Here is a 17117-nt window from a genome sequence, read left to right on the forward strand (position 1 = left end):
TATGAACTCAGTGGCCCTGACATCTTGGGGGCATAAACATAGTGGCCCTGACAACTTAATGGGCATTTGGGGGACATGCACGCAGTGACCCTGATATCTCAGGGGCATAAACTTAGTGGCCCCGACATCTTGGGAACATAAACTTAGTGGCCCTGACATCTTGGGGGCATAAATTTAGTGGCCCTGACATCTTGGGGGCATAAACTTAGTGACCCTGATATCTCAGGGGCATAAACTTAGTGGCCCTGACATCTTGGGAACATAAACTTAGTGGCCCTGACATCTTGGGGGCATAAACTTAGTGGCCCTGACATCTTGGGGGCATAAACTTAGTGGCCCTGACGTCTTGGGGCCATAGACTTAGTGGCCCTGACATTTTGGGGGTATTTAATTGATGTCCCTGACATCTTGGGGGCATAAACTTAGTGGCCCTGACGTCTTGGGGGCATAAACTTAGTGGCCCTTACATCTTGGGGGGCATAAACTTAGTGGCCCTGACGTCTTGGGGCATGAACTTAGTGGCCCTGACATCTTGGGGGCATGAACTTAGTGGCCCTGACATATTGGGGCCATAAACTTAGTGGCCCTGACATCTTGGGGCATGAACTTAGTGGCCCTGACATCTTGGGGGCATAAACTTAGTGGCCCTGCCATCTTGGGGGCATAAACTCAGTGGCCCTGACATCTTGGGGGCATAAACTTAGTGGCCCTGACATCTTGGGGGCATAAACTTAGTGGCCCTGACTTCTTGGAGGCATGAACTTAGTGGCCCTGACATCTTGGGGCCATAAACTTAGTGGCCCTGACATTTTGGGGGTATTTAATTGGTGGCCCTGACAACTTGGAGGCATAAACTCAGTGGCCCTGACGTCTTGGGGGCATACACTTAGTGGCCCTGACGTCTTGGGACCATAGACTTAGTGGCCCTGACATTTTGGGGGTATTTAATTGATGGCCCTGACATCTTGGGGGCATAAATTTAGTGGCCCTGACGTCTTGGGGGCATAAACTTAGTGGTCCTTACATCTTGGGGGCATAAAATTAGTGGCCCTGACGTCTTGGGGGCATAAACTTAGTGGCCCTGACATTTTGGGGGTATTTAATTGGTGGCCCTGACAACTTGGAGGCATAAACTCAGTGGCCCTGACGTCTTGGGGGCATACACTTAGTGGCCCTGACTTCTTGGAGGCATAAACTTAGTGGCCCTGACATCTTGGGGCAATAAACTTAGTGGCCCTGACATCTAGGGGGCATAAACTTAGTGGCCCTGACATCTTGGGGGCATAAACTTTGTGGCCCTGACATCTTGGGGGTATTTAATTGGTGGCCCTGACATCTTGGGGGCATAAACTTAGTGGCCCTCACGCCTTGGGGGCATAGACTTAGTGGCCCTTACATCTTGGGGGCATAAACTTCGTGACCCTGACGTCTTGTGGGCATAAATTTAGTGGCCCTGATATTTTGGGGGTATTTGATTGGTGGCCCTGACATCTTGGGAGCATAAACTTAATGGCCCTGGCGTCTTGGGGGCATAAACATAGTGGCCGTGACATTTTGGGGGTATGAACTCAGTGGCCCTGACATCTTGGGGGCATAAGCATAGTGGCCCTGACAACTTAATGGGCATTTGGGCGACATGCACGCAGTGACCCTGATATCTCAGGGGCATAAACTTAGTGGCCCTGACATCTTGGGAACATAAACTTAGTGGCCCTGACATCTTGGGGGCATAAACTTAGTGGCCCTGACATCTTGGGGGCATAAACTTAGTGGCCCTGACGTCTTGGGGCCATAGACTTAGTGGCCCTGACATTTTGGGGGTATTTAATTGATGGCTCTGACATCTTGGGGGCATAAACTTAGTGGCCCTGATGTCTTGGGGGCATAAACTTAGTGGCCCTTACATCTTGGGGGGCATAAACTTAGTGGCCCTGACGTCTTGGGGGCAAAAACTTAGTGGCCCTGACATTTTGGGGGTATTTAATTGGTGGCCCTGACAACTTGGGGGCATAAAATTAGTGGCCCTGACATTTTGGGGGTATTTAATTGGTGGCCCTGACAACTTGGGGACATAAACTTAATGGCCCTGACATCTTGGGGGCATAAACTTAGTGGCCCTGATGTCTTGGGGGCATAAACTTAGTGGCCCTTACATCTTGGGGGCATAAACTTAGTGGCCCTGACATTTTGGGGGTATTTAATTGGTGGCCCTGACATCTTGGGGGCATAAACTTAGTGGCCCTGACGTCATGGGGGCATAAACTTAGTGGCCCTGACATTTTGGGGGTATGTACTCTGAGGCCCTGACATCTTGGGGGCATAAGCATAGTGGCCCTGACAACTTAATGGGCATTTGGGGGACATGCACGCAGTGACCCTGATATCTCAGGGGCATAAACTTAGTGGCCCTCACATCTTGGGAACATAAACTTAGTGGCCCTGACATCTTGGGGGCATAAACTTAGTGGCCCTGACATCTTGGGGGCATAAACGTAGTGGCCCTGACGTCTTGGGGCCATAGACTTAGTGGCCCTGACATTTTGGGGGTATTTAATTGATGGCCCTGACATCTTGGGGGCATAAACTTAGTTTCCCTGACGTCTTGGGGGCATAAACTTAGTGGCCCTTACATATTGGGGGCATAAACTTAGTGGCCCTGACGTCTTGGGGGCATAAACTTAGTGGCCCTGACATTTTGGGGGTATTTAATTGTTGGCCCTGACAACTTGGGGGCATAAACTTAGTGGCCCTGACGTCTTGGGGGCATAAACTTAGTGGCCCTGACTTCTTGGAGGCATAAACTTAGTGGCCCTGACATCTTGGGGCAATAAACTTAGTGGCCCTGACATCTAGGGGGCATAAACTTAGTGGCCCTGACATCTTGGGGGCATAAACTTAGTGGCCCTGACATCTTGGGGGTATTTAATTGGTGGCCCTGACATCTTGTGGGCATAAATTTAGTGGCCCTCACGCCTTGGTGGCATAGACTTAGTGGCCCTTACATCTTGGGGGCATAAACTTCGTGACCCTGACGTCTTGTGGGCATAAATTTAGTGGCCCTGATATTTTGGGGGTATTTAATTGGTGGCCCTGACATCTTGGGAGCATAAACTTATTGGCCCTGGCGTCTTGGGGGCATAAACATAGTGGCCGTGACATTTTGTGGGTATGAACTCAGTGGCCCTGACATCTTGGGGGCATAAGCATAGTGGCCCTGACAATTTAATGGACATTTGGGGGACATGCACGCAGTGACCCTGATATCTCAGGGGCATAAACTTAGTGGCCCTGACATCTTGGGAACATAAACGTAGTGGCCCTGACATCTTGGGGGCATAAACTTAGTGGCCCTGACGTCTTGGGCCCATAGACTTAGTGGCCCTGACATTTTGGGGGTATTTAATTGATGGCCCTGACTTCTTGGGGGCATAAACTTAGTGGCCCTGACGTCTTCGGGGCATAAACTTAGTGGCCCTTACATCTTGGGGGCATAAACTTAGTGGCCCTGACGTCTTTGGGGCATAAACTTAGTGGCCCTGACATTTTGGGGGTAATTAATTGGTGGCCCTGACAACTTGGGGGCATAAACTTAGTGGCCCTGACGTCTTGGGGGCATAAACTTAGTGGCCCTGACTTCTTGGAGGCATGAACTTAGTGGCCCTGACATCTTGGGGCCATAAACTTAGTGGCCCTGACATCTAGGGGGCATAAACTTAGTGGCCCTGACATCTTGGGGGCATAAACTTAGTGGCCCTGACATATTGGGGGTATTTAATTGGTGGCCCTGACATCTTGGGGGCATAAACTTAGTGGCCCTCACGCCTTGGGGGCATAGACTTAGTGGCCCTTACATCTTGGGGGCATAAACTTCGTGACCCTGACGTCTTGTGGGCATAAATTTAGTGGCCCTGATATTTTGGGGGTATTTAATTGGTGGCCCTGACATCTTGGGAGCATAAACTTAATGGCCCTGGCGTCTTGGGGGCATAAACATAGTGGCCCTGACATTTGGGGGTATGAACTCAGTGGCCCTGACATCTTGGGGGGCATAAACATAGTGGCCCTGACAACTTAATGGGCATTTGGGGGACATGCACGCAGTGACCCTGATATCTCAGGGGCATAAACTTAGTGGCCCCGACATCTTGGGAACATAAACTTAGTGGCCCTGACATCTTGGGGGCATAAACTTAGTGGCCCTGACATCTTGGGGGCATAAACTTAGTGGCCCTAACGTCTTGGGGCCATAGACTTAGTGGCCCTGACATTTTGGGGGTATTTAATTGATGGCTCTGACATCTTGGGGGCATAAACTTAGTGGCCCTGACGTCTTGGGGGCATAAACTTAGTGGCCCTTACATCTTGGGTGGCATAAACTTAGTGGCCCTGACGTCTTGGGGGCATAAACTTAGTGGCCCTGACATTTTGGGGGTATTTAATTGGTGGCCCTGACAACTTGGGTGCATAAACTTAGTGGCCCTGACATTTTGGGGGTATTTAATTGGTGGCCCTGACAACTTGGGGGCATAAACTTAGTGGCCCTGACATCTTGGGGGCATAAACTTAGTGGCCCTGATGTCTTGGGGGCATAAACTTAGTGGCCCTTTCATCTTGGGGGCATAAACTTAGTGGCCCTGACATTTTGGGGGTATTTAATTGGTGGCCCTGACATCTTGGGGGCATAAACTTAGTGGCCCTGACGTCATGGGGGCATACACTTAGTGGCCCTGACATTTTGGGGGTATGTACTCAGAGGCCCTGACATCTTGGGGGCATAAGCATAGTGGCCCTGACAACTTAATGGGCATTTGGGGGACATGCACGCAGTGACCCTGATATCTCAGGGGCATAAACTTAGTGGCCCTGACATCTTGGGAACATAAACTTAGTGGCCCTGACATCTTGGGGGCATAAACTTAGTGGCCCTGACATCTTGGGGGTATTTAATTGGTGGCCCTGACATCTTGTGGGCATAAACTTAGTGGCCCTGACATTTTGGGGGTATTTAATTGGTGGCCCTGACATCTTGGGGGCATAAACTTAGTGGCCCTGACGTCATGGGGGCATAAACTTAGTGGCCCTGACATTTTGGGGGTATTTAATTGGTGGCCCTGACATCTTGGGGGCATAAACTTAGTGGCCCTGACGTCATGGGGGCATAAACTTAGTGGCCCTGACATTTTGGGGGTATGTACTCTGAGGCCCTGACATCTTGGGGGCATAAGCATAGTGGCCCTGACAACTTAATGGGCATTTGGGGGACATGCACGCAGTGACCCTGATATCTCAGGGGCATAAACTTAGTGGCCCTCACATCTTGGGAACATAAACTTAGTGGCCCTGACATCTTGGGGGCATAAACTTAGTGGCCCTGACATCTTGGGGGCATAAACGTAGTGGCCCTGACGTCTTGGGGCCATAGACTTAGTGGCCCTGACATTTTGGGGGTATTTAATTGATGGCCCTGACATCTTGGGGGCATAAACTTAGTTTCCCTGACGTCTTGGGGGCATAAACTTAGTGGCCCTTACATATTGGGGGCATAAACTTAGTGGCCCTGACGTCTTGGGGGCATAAACTTAGTGGCCCTGACATTTTGGGGGTATTTAATTGGTGGCCCTGACATCTTGGGAGCATAAACTTATTGGCCCTGGCGTCTTGGGGGCATAAACATAGTGGCCGTGACATTTTGTGGGTATGAACTCAGTGGCCCTGACATCTTGGGGGCATAAGCATAGTGGCCCTGACAATTTAATGGACATTTGGGGGACATGCACGCAGTGACCCTGATATCTCAGGGGCATAAACTTAGTGGCCCTGACATCTTGGGAACATAAACGTAGTGGCCCTGACATCTTGGGGGCATAAACTTAGTGGCCCTGACGTCTTGGGCCCATAGACTTAGTGGCCCTGACATTTTGGGGGTATTTAATTGATGGCCCTGACTTCTTGGGGGCATAAACTTAGTGGCCCTGACGTCTTCGGGGCATAAACTTAGTGGCCCTTACATCTTGGGGGCATAAACTTAGTGGCCCTGACGTCTTTGGGGCATAAACTTAGTGGCCCTGACATCTTGGGGGTATTTAATTGGTGGCCCTGACATCTTGTGGGCATAAACTTAGTGGCCCTGACATTTTGGGGGTATTTAATTGGTGGCCCTGACATCTTGGGGGCATAAACTTAGTGGCCCTGACGTCATGGGGGCATAAACTTAGTGGCCCTGACATTTTGGGGGTATTTAATTGGTGGCCCTGACATCTTGGGGGCATAAACTTAGTGGCCCTGACGTCATGGGGGCATAAACTTAGTGGCCCTGACATTTTGGGGGTATGTACTCTGAGGCCCTGACATCTTGGGGGCATAAGCATAGTGGCCCTGACAACTTAATGGGCATTTGGGGGACATGCACGCAGTGACCCTGATATCTCAGGGGCATAAACTTAGTGGCCCTCACATCTTGGGAACATAAACTTAGTGGCCCTGACATCTTGGGGGCATAAACTTAGTGGCCCTGACATCTTGGGGGCATAAACGTAGTGGCCCTGACGTCTTGGGGCCATAGACTTAGTGGCCCTGACATTTTGGGGGTATTTAATTGATGGCCCTGACATCTTGGGGGCATAAACTTAGTTTCCCTGACGTCTTGGGGGCATAAACTTAGTGGCCCTTACATATTGGGGGCATAAACTTAGTGGCCCTGACGTCTTGGGGGCATAAACTTAGTGGCCCTGACATTTTGGGGGTATTTAATTGTTGGCCCTGACAACTTGGGGGCATAAACTTAGTGGCCCTGACGTCTTGGGGGCATAAACTTAGTGGCCCTGACTTCTTGGAGGCATAAACTTAGTGGCCCTGACATCTTGGGGCAATAAACTTAGTGGCCCTGACATCTAGGGGGCATAAACTTAGTGGCCCTGACATCTTGGGGGCATAAACTTAGTGGCCCTGACATCTTGGGGGTATTTAATTGGTGGCCCTGACATCTTGTGGGCATAAATTTAGTGGCCCTCACGCCTTGGTGGCATAGACTTAGTGGCCCTTACATCTTGGGGGCATAAACTTCGTGACCCTGACGTCTTGTGGGCATAAATTTAGTGGCCCTGATATTTTGGGGGTATTTAATTGGTGGCCCTGACATCTTGGGAGCATAAACTTATTGGCCCTGGCGTCTTGGGGGCATAAACATAGTGGCCGTGACATTTTGTGGGTATGAACTCAGTGGCCCTGACATCTTGGGGGCATAAGCATAGTGGCCCTGACAATTTAATGGACATTTGGGGGACATGCACGCAGTGACCCTGATATCTCAGGGGCATAAACTTAGTGGCCCTGACATCTTGGGAACATAAACGTAGTGGCCCTGACATCTTGGGGGCATAAACTTAGTGGCCCTGACGTCTTGGGCCCATAGACTTAGTGGCCCTGACATTTTGGGGGTATTTAATTGATGGCCCTGACTTCTTGGGGGCATAAACTTAGTGGCCCTGACGTCTTCGGGGCATAAACTTAGTGGCCCTTACATCTTGGGGGCATAAACTTAGTGGCCCTGACGTCTTTGGGGCATAAACTTAGTGGCCCTGACATTTTGGGGGTAATTAATTGGTGGCCCTGACAACTTGGGGGCATAAACTTAGTGGCCCTGACGTCTTGGGGGCATAAACTTAGTGGCCCTGACTTCTTGGAGGCATGAACTTAGTGGCCCTGACATCTTGGGGCCATAAACTTAGTGGCCCTGACATCTAGGGGGCATAAACTTAGTGGCCCTGACATCTTGGGGGCATAAACTTAGTGGCCCTGACATATTGGGGGTATTTAATTGGTGGCCCTGACATCTTGGGGGCATAAACTTAGTGGCCCTCACGCCTTGGGGGCATAGACTTAGTGGCCCTTACATCTTGGGGGCATAAACTTCGTGACCCTGACGTCTTGTGGGCATAAATTTAGTGGCCCTGATATTTTGGGGGTATTTAATTGGTGGCCCTGACATCTTGGGAGCATAAACTTAATGGCCCTGGCGTCTTGGGGGCATAAACATAGTGGCCCTGACATTTGGGGGTATGAACTCAGTGGCCCTGACATCTTGGGGGGCATAAACATAGTGGCCCTGACAACTTAATGGGCATTTGGGGGACATGCACGCAGTGACCCTGATATCTCAGGGGCATAAACTTAGTGGCCCCGACATCTTGGGAACATAAACTTAGTGGCCCTGACATCTTGGGGGCATAAACTTAGTGGCCCTGACATCTTGGGGGCATAAACTTAGTGGCCCTAACGTCTTGGGGCCATAGACTTAGTGGCCCTGACATTTTGGGGGTATTTAATTGATGGCTCTGACATCTTGGGGGCATAAACTTAGTGGCCCTGACGTCTTGGGGGCATAAACTTAGTGGCCCTTACATCTTGGGTGGCATAAACTTAGTGGCCCTGACGTCTTGGGGGCATAAACTTAGTGGCCCTGACATTTTGGGGGTATTTAATTGGTGGCCCTGACAACTTGGGTGCATAAACTTAGTGGCCCTGACATTTTGGGGGTATTTAATTGGTGGCCCTGACAACTTGGGGGCATAAACTTAGTGGCCCTGACATCTTGGGGGCATAAACTTAGTGGCCCTGATGTCTTGGGGGCATAAACTTAGTGGCCCTTTCATCTTGGGGGCATAAACTTAGTGGCCCTGACATTTTGGGGGTATTTAATTGGTGGCCCTGACATCTTGGGGGCATAAACTTAGTGGCCCTGACGTCATGGGGGCATACACTTAGTGGCCCTGACATTTTGGGGGTATGTACTCAGAGGCCCTGACATCTTGGGGGCATAAGCATAGTGGCCCTGACAACTTAATGGGCATTTGGGGGACATGCACGCAGTGACCCTGATATCTCAGGGGCATAAACTTAGTGGCCCTGACATCTTGGGAACATAAACTTAGTGGCCCTGACATCTTGGGGGCATAAACTTAGTGGCCCTGACATCTTGGGGGTATTTAATTGGTGGCCCTGACATCTTGTGGGCATAAACTTAGTGGCCCTCACGCCTTGGGGGCATAGACTTAGTGGCCCTTACATCTTGGGGGCATAAACTTCGTGACCCTGACGTCTTGTGGGCATAAATTTAGTGGCCCTGATATTTTGGGGGTATTTAATTGGTGGCCCTGACATCTTGGGAGCATAAACTTATTGGCCCTGGCGTCTTGGGGGCATAAACATAGTGGCCGTGACATTTTGGGGGTATGAACTCAGTGGCCCTGACATCTTGGGGGCATAAGCATAGTGGCCCTGACAACTTAATGGACATTTGGGGGACATGCACGCAGTGACCCTGATATCTCAGGGGCATAAACTTAGTGGCCCTGACATCTTGGGAACATAAACGTAGTGGCCCTGACATCTTGGGGGCATAAACTTAGTGGCCCTGACGACTTGGGCCCATAGACTTAGTGGCCCTGACATTTTGGGGGTATTTAATTGATGGCCCTGACTTCTTGGGGGCATAAACTTAGTGGCCCTTACATCTTGGGGGCATAAACTTAGTGGCCCTGACATCTTGGGGGTATTTAATTGGTGGCCCTGACATCTTGTGGGCATAAACTTAGTGGCCCTCACGCCTTGGGGGCATAGACTTAGTGGCCCTTACATCTTGGGGGCATAAACTTCGTGACCCTGACGTCTTGTGGGCATAAATTTAGTGGCCCTGATATTTTGGGGGTATTTAATTGGTGGCCCTGACATCTTGGGAGCATAAACTTATTGGCCCTGGCGTCTTGGGGGCATAAACATAGTGGCCGTGACATTTTGGGGGTATGAACTCAGTGGCCCTGACATCTTGGGGGCATAAGCATAGTGGCCCTGACAACTTAATGGACATTTGGGGGACATGCACGCAGTGACCCTGAAATCTCAGGGGCATAAACTTAGTGGCCCTGACATCTTGGGAACATAAACGTAGTGGCCCTGACATCTTGGGGGCATAAACTTAGTGGCCCTGACGTCTTGGGCCCATAGACTTAGTGGCCCTGACATTTTGGGGGTATTTAATTGATGGCCCTGACTTCTTGGGGGCATAAACTTAGTGGCCCTTACATCTTGGGGGCATAAACTTAGTGGCCCTGACGTCTTTGGGGCATAAACTTAGTGGCCCTGACATTTTGGGGGTAATTAATTGGTGGCCCTGACAACTTGGGGGCATAAACTTAGTGGCCCTGACGTCTTGGGGGCATAAACTTAGTGGCCCTGACTTCTTGGAGGCATGAACTTAGTGGCCCTGACATCTTGGGGCCATAAACTTAGTGGCCCTGACATCTAGGGGGCATAAACTTAGTGGCCCTGACATCTTGGGGGCATAAACTTAGTGGCCCTGACATCTTGGGGGTATTTAATTGGTGGCCCTGACATCTTGGGGGCATAAACTTAGTGGCCCTCACGCCTTGGGGGCATAGACTTAGTGGCCCTTACATCTTGGGGGCATAAACTTCGTGACCCTGACGTCTTGTGGGCATAAATTTAGTGGCCCTGATATTTTGGGGGTATTTAATTGGTGGCCCTGACATCTTGGGAGCATAAACTTAATGGCCCTGGCGTCTTGGGGGCATAAACATAGTGGCCCTGACATTTTGGGGGTATGAACTCAGTGGCCCTGACATCTTGGGGGCATAAACATAGTGGCCCTGACAACTTAATGGGCATTTGGGGGACATGCACGCAGTGACCCTGATATCTCAGGGGCATAAACTTAGTGGCCCTGACATCTTGGGAACATAAACGTAGTGGCCCTGACATCTTGGGGGCATAAACTTAGTGGCCCTGACATCTTGGGGGCATAAACTTAGTGGCCCTGACGTCTTGGGGCCATAGACTTAGTGGCCCTGACATTTTGGGGGTATTTAATTGATGGCTCTGACATCTTGGGGGCAAAAACTTAGTGGCCCTGACGTCTTGGGGGCATAAACTTAGTGGCCCTTACATCTTGGGGGGCATAAACTTAGTGGCCCTGACGTCTTGGGGGCATAAACTTAGTGGCCCTGACATTTTGGGGGTATTTAATTGGTGGCCCTGACAACTTGGGGGCATAAACTTAGTGGCCCTGACATTTTGGGGGTATTTAATTGGTGGCCCTGACAACTTGGGGGCATAAACTTAGTGGCCCTGACATCTTGGGGGCATAAACTTAGTGGCCCTGATGTCTTGGGGGCATAAACTTAGTGGCCCTTTCATCTTGGGGGCATAAACTTAGTGGCCCTGACATTTTGGGGGTATTTAATTGGTGGCCCTGACATCTTGGGGGCATAAACTTAGTGGCCCTGACGTCATGGGGGCATAAACTTAGTGGCCCTGACATTTTGGGGGTATGAACTCAGTGGCCCTGACATCTTGGGGGCATAAACATAGTGGCCCTGACAACTTAATGGGCATTTGGGGGACATGCACGCAGTGACCCTGATATCTCAGGGGCATAAACTTAGTGGCCCCGACATCTTGGGAACATAAACATAGTGGCCCTGACATCTTGGGGGCATAAACTTAGTGGCCCTGACATCTTGGGGGCATAAACTTAGTGGCCCTGACGTCTTTGGGCCATAGACTTAGTGGCCCTGACATTTTGGGGGCATAAACTTAGTGGCCCTGACATTTTGGGGGTATTTAATTGGTGGCCCTGACAACTTGGGGGCATAAACTTAGTGGCCCTGACATTTTGGGGGTATTTAATTGGTGGCCCTGACAACTTGGGGGCATAAACTTAGTGGCCCTGACATCTTGGGGGCATAAACTTAGTGGCCCTGATGTCTTGGGGGCATAAACTTAGTGGCCCTTTCATCTTGGGGGCATAAACTTAGTGGCCCTGGCATTTTGGGGGTATTTAATTGGTGGCCCTGACATCTTGGGGGCATAAACTTAGTGGCCCTGACGTCATGGGGGCATAAACTTAGTGGCCCTGACATTTTGGGGGTATGTACTCAGAGGCCCTGACATCTTGGGGGCATAAGCATAGTGGCCCTGACAACTTAATGGGCATTTGGGGGACATGCACGCAGTGACCCTGATATCTCAGGGGCATAAACTTAGTGGCCCTGACATCTTGGGAACATAAACTTAGTGGCCCTGACATCTTGGGGGCATAAACTTAGTGGCCCTGACATCTTGGGGGCATAAACGTAGTGGCCCTGACGTCTTGGGGCCATAGACTTAGTGGCCCTGACATTTTGGGGGTATTTAATTGATGGCCCTGACATCTTGGGGGCATAAACTTAGTTTCCCTGACGTCTTGGGGGCATAAACTTAGTGGCCCTTACATCTTGGGGGCATAAACTTAGTGGCCCTGACATCTTGGGGGCATAAACTTAGTGGCCCTGACATCTTGGGGGTATTTAATTGCTGGCCCTGACATCTTGGGGGCATAAACTTAGTGGCCCTGACATCTTGGGGGTATTTAATTGCTGGCCCTGACATCTTGGGGGCATAAACTTAGTGGCCCTGACATCTTGGAGGCATAAACTTAGTGGCCCTGACATCTTGGGGGCATAAACTTAGTGGCCCTGACATCTAGGGGGCATAAACTTAGTGGCCCTGACATCTTGGGGGCATAAACTTAGTGGCCCTGACATCTTGGGGGTATTTAATTGCTGGCCCTGACATCTTGGGGGCATAAACTTAGTGGCCCTCACGCCTTGGGGGCATAGACTTAGTGGCCCTTACATCTTGGGGGCATAAACTTCGTGACCCTGACGTCTTGTGGGCATAAATTTAGTGGCCCTGATATTTTGGGGGTATTTAATTTGTGGCCCTGACATCTTGGGAGCATAAACTTATTGGCCCTGGCGTCTTGGGGGCATAAACATAGTGGCCGTGACATTTTGGGGGTATGAACTCAGTGGCCCTGACATCTTGGGGCATAAGCATAGTGGCCCTGACAACTTAATGGACATTTGGGGGACATGCACGCAGTGACCCTGATATCTCAGGGGCATAAACTTAGTGGCCCTGACATCTTGGGAACATAAACGTAGTGGCCCTGACATCTTGGGAGCATAAACTTAGTGGCCCTGACGTCTTGGGCCCATAGACTTAGTGGCCCTGACATTTTGGGGGTATTTAATTGATGGCCCTGACTTCTTGGGGGCATAAACTTAGTGGCCCTGACGTCTTCGGGGCATAAACTTAGTGGCCCTTACATCTTGGGGGCATAAACTTAGTGGCCCTGACGTCTTTGGGGCATAAACTTAGTGGCCCTGACATTTTGGGGGTAATTAATTGGTGGCCCTGACAACTTGGGGGCATAAACTTAGTGGCCCTGACGTCTTGGGGGCATAAACTTAGTGGCCCTGACTTCTTGGAGGCATGAACTTAGTGGCCCTGACATCTTGGGGCCATAAACTTAGTGGCCCTGACATCTAGGGGGCATAAACTTAGTGGCCCTGACATCTTGGGGGCATAAACTTAGTGGCCCTGACTGCTTGGGGGTATTTAATTGGTGGCCCTGAGATCTTGGGGGCATAAACTTAGTGGCCCTCACGCCTTGGGGGCATAGACTTAGTGGCCCTTACATCTTGGAGGCATAAACTTCGTGACCCTGACGTCTTGTGGGCATAAATTTAGTGGCCCTGATATTTTGGGGGTATTTAATTGGTGGCCCTGACATCTTGGGAGCATAAACTTAATGGCCCTGACATCTTGGGGGCATAAACATAGTGGCCCTGACAACTTAATGGGCATTTTGGGGACATGCACGCAGTGACCCTGATATCTCAGGGGCATAAACTTAGTGGCCCCGACATCTTGGGAACATAAACTTAGTGGCCCTGACATCTTGGGGGCATAAACTTAGTGGCCCTGACATCTTGGGGGCATAAACTTAGTGACCCTGATATATCAAGGGCATAAACTTAGTGGCACTGACATCTTGGGAACATAAACTTAGTGGCCCTGACATCTTGGGGGCATAAACTTAGTGGCCCTGACATCTTGGGGGCATAAACGTAGTGGCCCTGACGTCTTGGGGGTATGTACTCAGAGGCCCTGACATCTTGGGGGCATAAGCATAGTGGCCCTGACAACTTCATGGGCATTTGGGGGACATGCACGCAGTGACCCTGATATCTCAGGGGCATAAACTTAGTGGCCCTGACATCTTGGGAACATAAACTTAGTGGCCCTGACATCTTGGGGGCATAAACTTAGTGGCCCTGACATCTTGGGGGCATAAACGTAGTGGCCCTGACGTCTTGGGGCCATAGACTTAGTGGCCCTGACATTTTGGGGGTATTTAATTGATGGCCCTGACATCTTGGGGGCATAAACTTAGTTTCCTGACGTCTTGGGGGCATAAACTTAGTGGCCCTTACATCTTGGGGGCATAAACTTAGTGGCCCTGACGTCTTGGGGGCATAAACTTAGTGGCCCTGACTTCTTGGGGCCATAAACTTAGTGGCCCTGACATCTAGTGGGCATAAACTTAGTGGCCCTGACATCTTGGGGGCATAAACTTAGTGGCCCTGACATCTTGGGGGTATTTAATTGGTGGCCCTGACATCTTGGGGGCATAAACTTAGTGGCCCTCACGCCTTGGGGGCATAGACTTAGTGGCCCTTACATATTGGGGGCATAAACTTCGTGACCCTGACATCTTGTGGGCATAAATTTAGTGGCCCTGATATTTTTGGGGTATTTAATTGGTGGCCCTGACATCTTGGGAGCATAAATTTAATGGCCCTGGCGTCTTGGGGGCATAAACATAGTGGCCCTGACATTTTGGGGGTATGAACTCAGTGGCCCTGACATCTTTGGGGCATAAGCATAGGGCCCTGACAACTTAATGGGCATTTGGGGGACATGCACGCAGTGACCCTGATATCTCAGGGGCATAAACTTAGTGGCCCTGACATCTTGGGAACATAAACTTAGTGGCACTGACATCTTGGGGGCATAAACGTAGTGGCTCTGACATCTTGGGGGCATAAACTTAGTGTCCCTGACGTCTTTTGGCCATAGACTTAGTGGCCCTGACATTTTGGGGCATAAACTTAGCGGCCCTGACATCTTGGGGGCATATACTTAGTGGCCCTGACATCTTGGGGGCATAAACTTAGTGGCCCTGACATCTTGGGGGCATAAACTTAGTGGCCCTGCTATCTTGGGGGCATAAACTCAGTGGCCCTGACATCTTGGGGGCATAAACTTAGTGGCCCTTACATCTTCGGGGTATATAATTGGTGGCCCTGACATCTTGGGGGCATAAACTTAGTGGCTCTGACGCCTTGGGGGCATAGACTTAGTGGCCCTTACATCTTGGGGGCATAAACTTCGTGACCCTGACGTCTTGTGGGCATAAATTTAGTGGCCCTGACATTTTGGGGGTATTTAATTGGTGGCCTTGACATCTTGGGAACATAAACTTAATGGCCCTGGCGTCTTGGGGGCATAAACATAGTGGCCCTGACATTTTGGGGGTATGTACTCAGTGGCCCTGACATCTTGGGGGCATAAGCATAGTGGCCCTGACAACTTAATGGGCATTTGGGGGACATGCACGCAGTGACCCTGATATCTCAGGGGCATAAATTTATTGGCCCTGACATCTTGGGAACATAAACTTAGTGGCCCTGACATCTTGGGGGCATAAACTTAGTGGCCCTGACGTCTTGGGGCCATAGACTTAGTGGCCCTGACATTTTGGGGGTATTTAATTGATGGCCCTGATATATTGGGGGCATAAACTTAGTGGCCCTGACGTCATGGAGGCATAAACTTAGTGGCCCTTACATCTTGGGGGCATAAACTTAGTGGTCATGACGTCTTGGGGGCATAAACTTAGTGGCCCTGACATTTTGGGGGTATTTAATTGGTGGCCCTGACATCCTGGGGGCATAAACTTAGTGGCCCTGACGTCTTGAGGGCATTAACTTAGTGGCCCTGACATTTTGGGGGTATGTTCTCAGTGGCCCTGACATCTTGGGAGCATAAGCATAGTGGCCCTCACAACTTAATGGGCATTTGGGGGACATGCACTCAGTGACCCTGATATCTCAGGGGCATAAACTTAGTGGCCCTGACATCTTGGGGGCATAAACTTAGTGGCCCCGACATCTTGGGAACATAAACTTAGTGGCCCTGACATCTTGGGGGCATAAACTTAGTGGCCCTGACATCTTGGGGGCATAAACTTAGTGACCCTGATATATCAAGGGCATAAACTTAGTGGCACTGACATCTTGGGAACATAAACTTAGTGGCCCTGACATCTTGGGGGCATAAACTTAGTGGCCCTGACATCTTGGGGGCATAAACGTAGTGGCCCTGACGTCTTGGGGGTATGTACTCAGAGGCCCTGACATCTTGGGGGCATAAGCATAGTGGCCCTGACAACTTCATGGGCATTTGGGGGACATGCACGCAGTGACCCTGATATCTCAGGGGCATAAACTTAGTGGCCCTGACATCTTGGGAACATAAACTTAGTGGCCCTGACATCTTGGGGGCATAAACTTAGTGGCCCTGACATCTTGGGGGCATAAACGTAGTGGCCCTGACGTCTTGGGGCCATAGACTTAGTGGCCCTTACATTTTGGGGGTATTTAATTGATGGCCCTGACATCTTGGGGGCATAAACTTAGTTTCCTGACGTCTTGGGGGCATAAACTTAGTGGCCCTTACATCTTGGGGGCATAAACTTAGTGGCCCTGACGTCTTGGGGGCATAAACTTAGTGGCCCTGACTTCTTGGGGCCATAAACTTAGTGGCCCTGACATCTAGTGGGCATAAACTTAGTGGCCCTGACATCTTGGGGGCATAAACTTAGTGGCCCTGACATCTTGGGGGTATTTAATTGGTGGCCCTGACATCTTGGGGGCATAAACTTAGTGGCCCTCACGCCTTGGGGGCATAGACTTAGTGGCCCTTACATATTGGGGGCATAAACTTCGTGACCCTGACATCTTGTGGGCATAAATTTAGTGGCCCTGATATTTTTGGGGTATTTAATTGGTGGCCCTGACATCTTGGGAGCATAAATTTAATGGCCCTGGCGTCTTGGGGGCATAAACATAGTGGCCCTGACATTTTGGGGGTATGAACTCAGTGGCCCTGACATCTTTGGGGCATAAGCATAGGGCCCTGACAACTTAATG

This window comes from Saccoglossus kowalevskii, chromosome 11 (assembly GCF_978046115.1).
Source record: "Saccoglossus kowalevskii chromosome 11, keSacKowa6.1, whole genome shotgun sequence".
Taxonomy (NCBI): domain Eukaryota; kingdom Metazoa; phylum Hemichordata; class Enteropneusta; family Harrimaniidae; genus Saccoglossus; species Saccoglossus kowalevskii.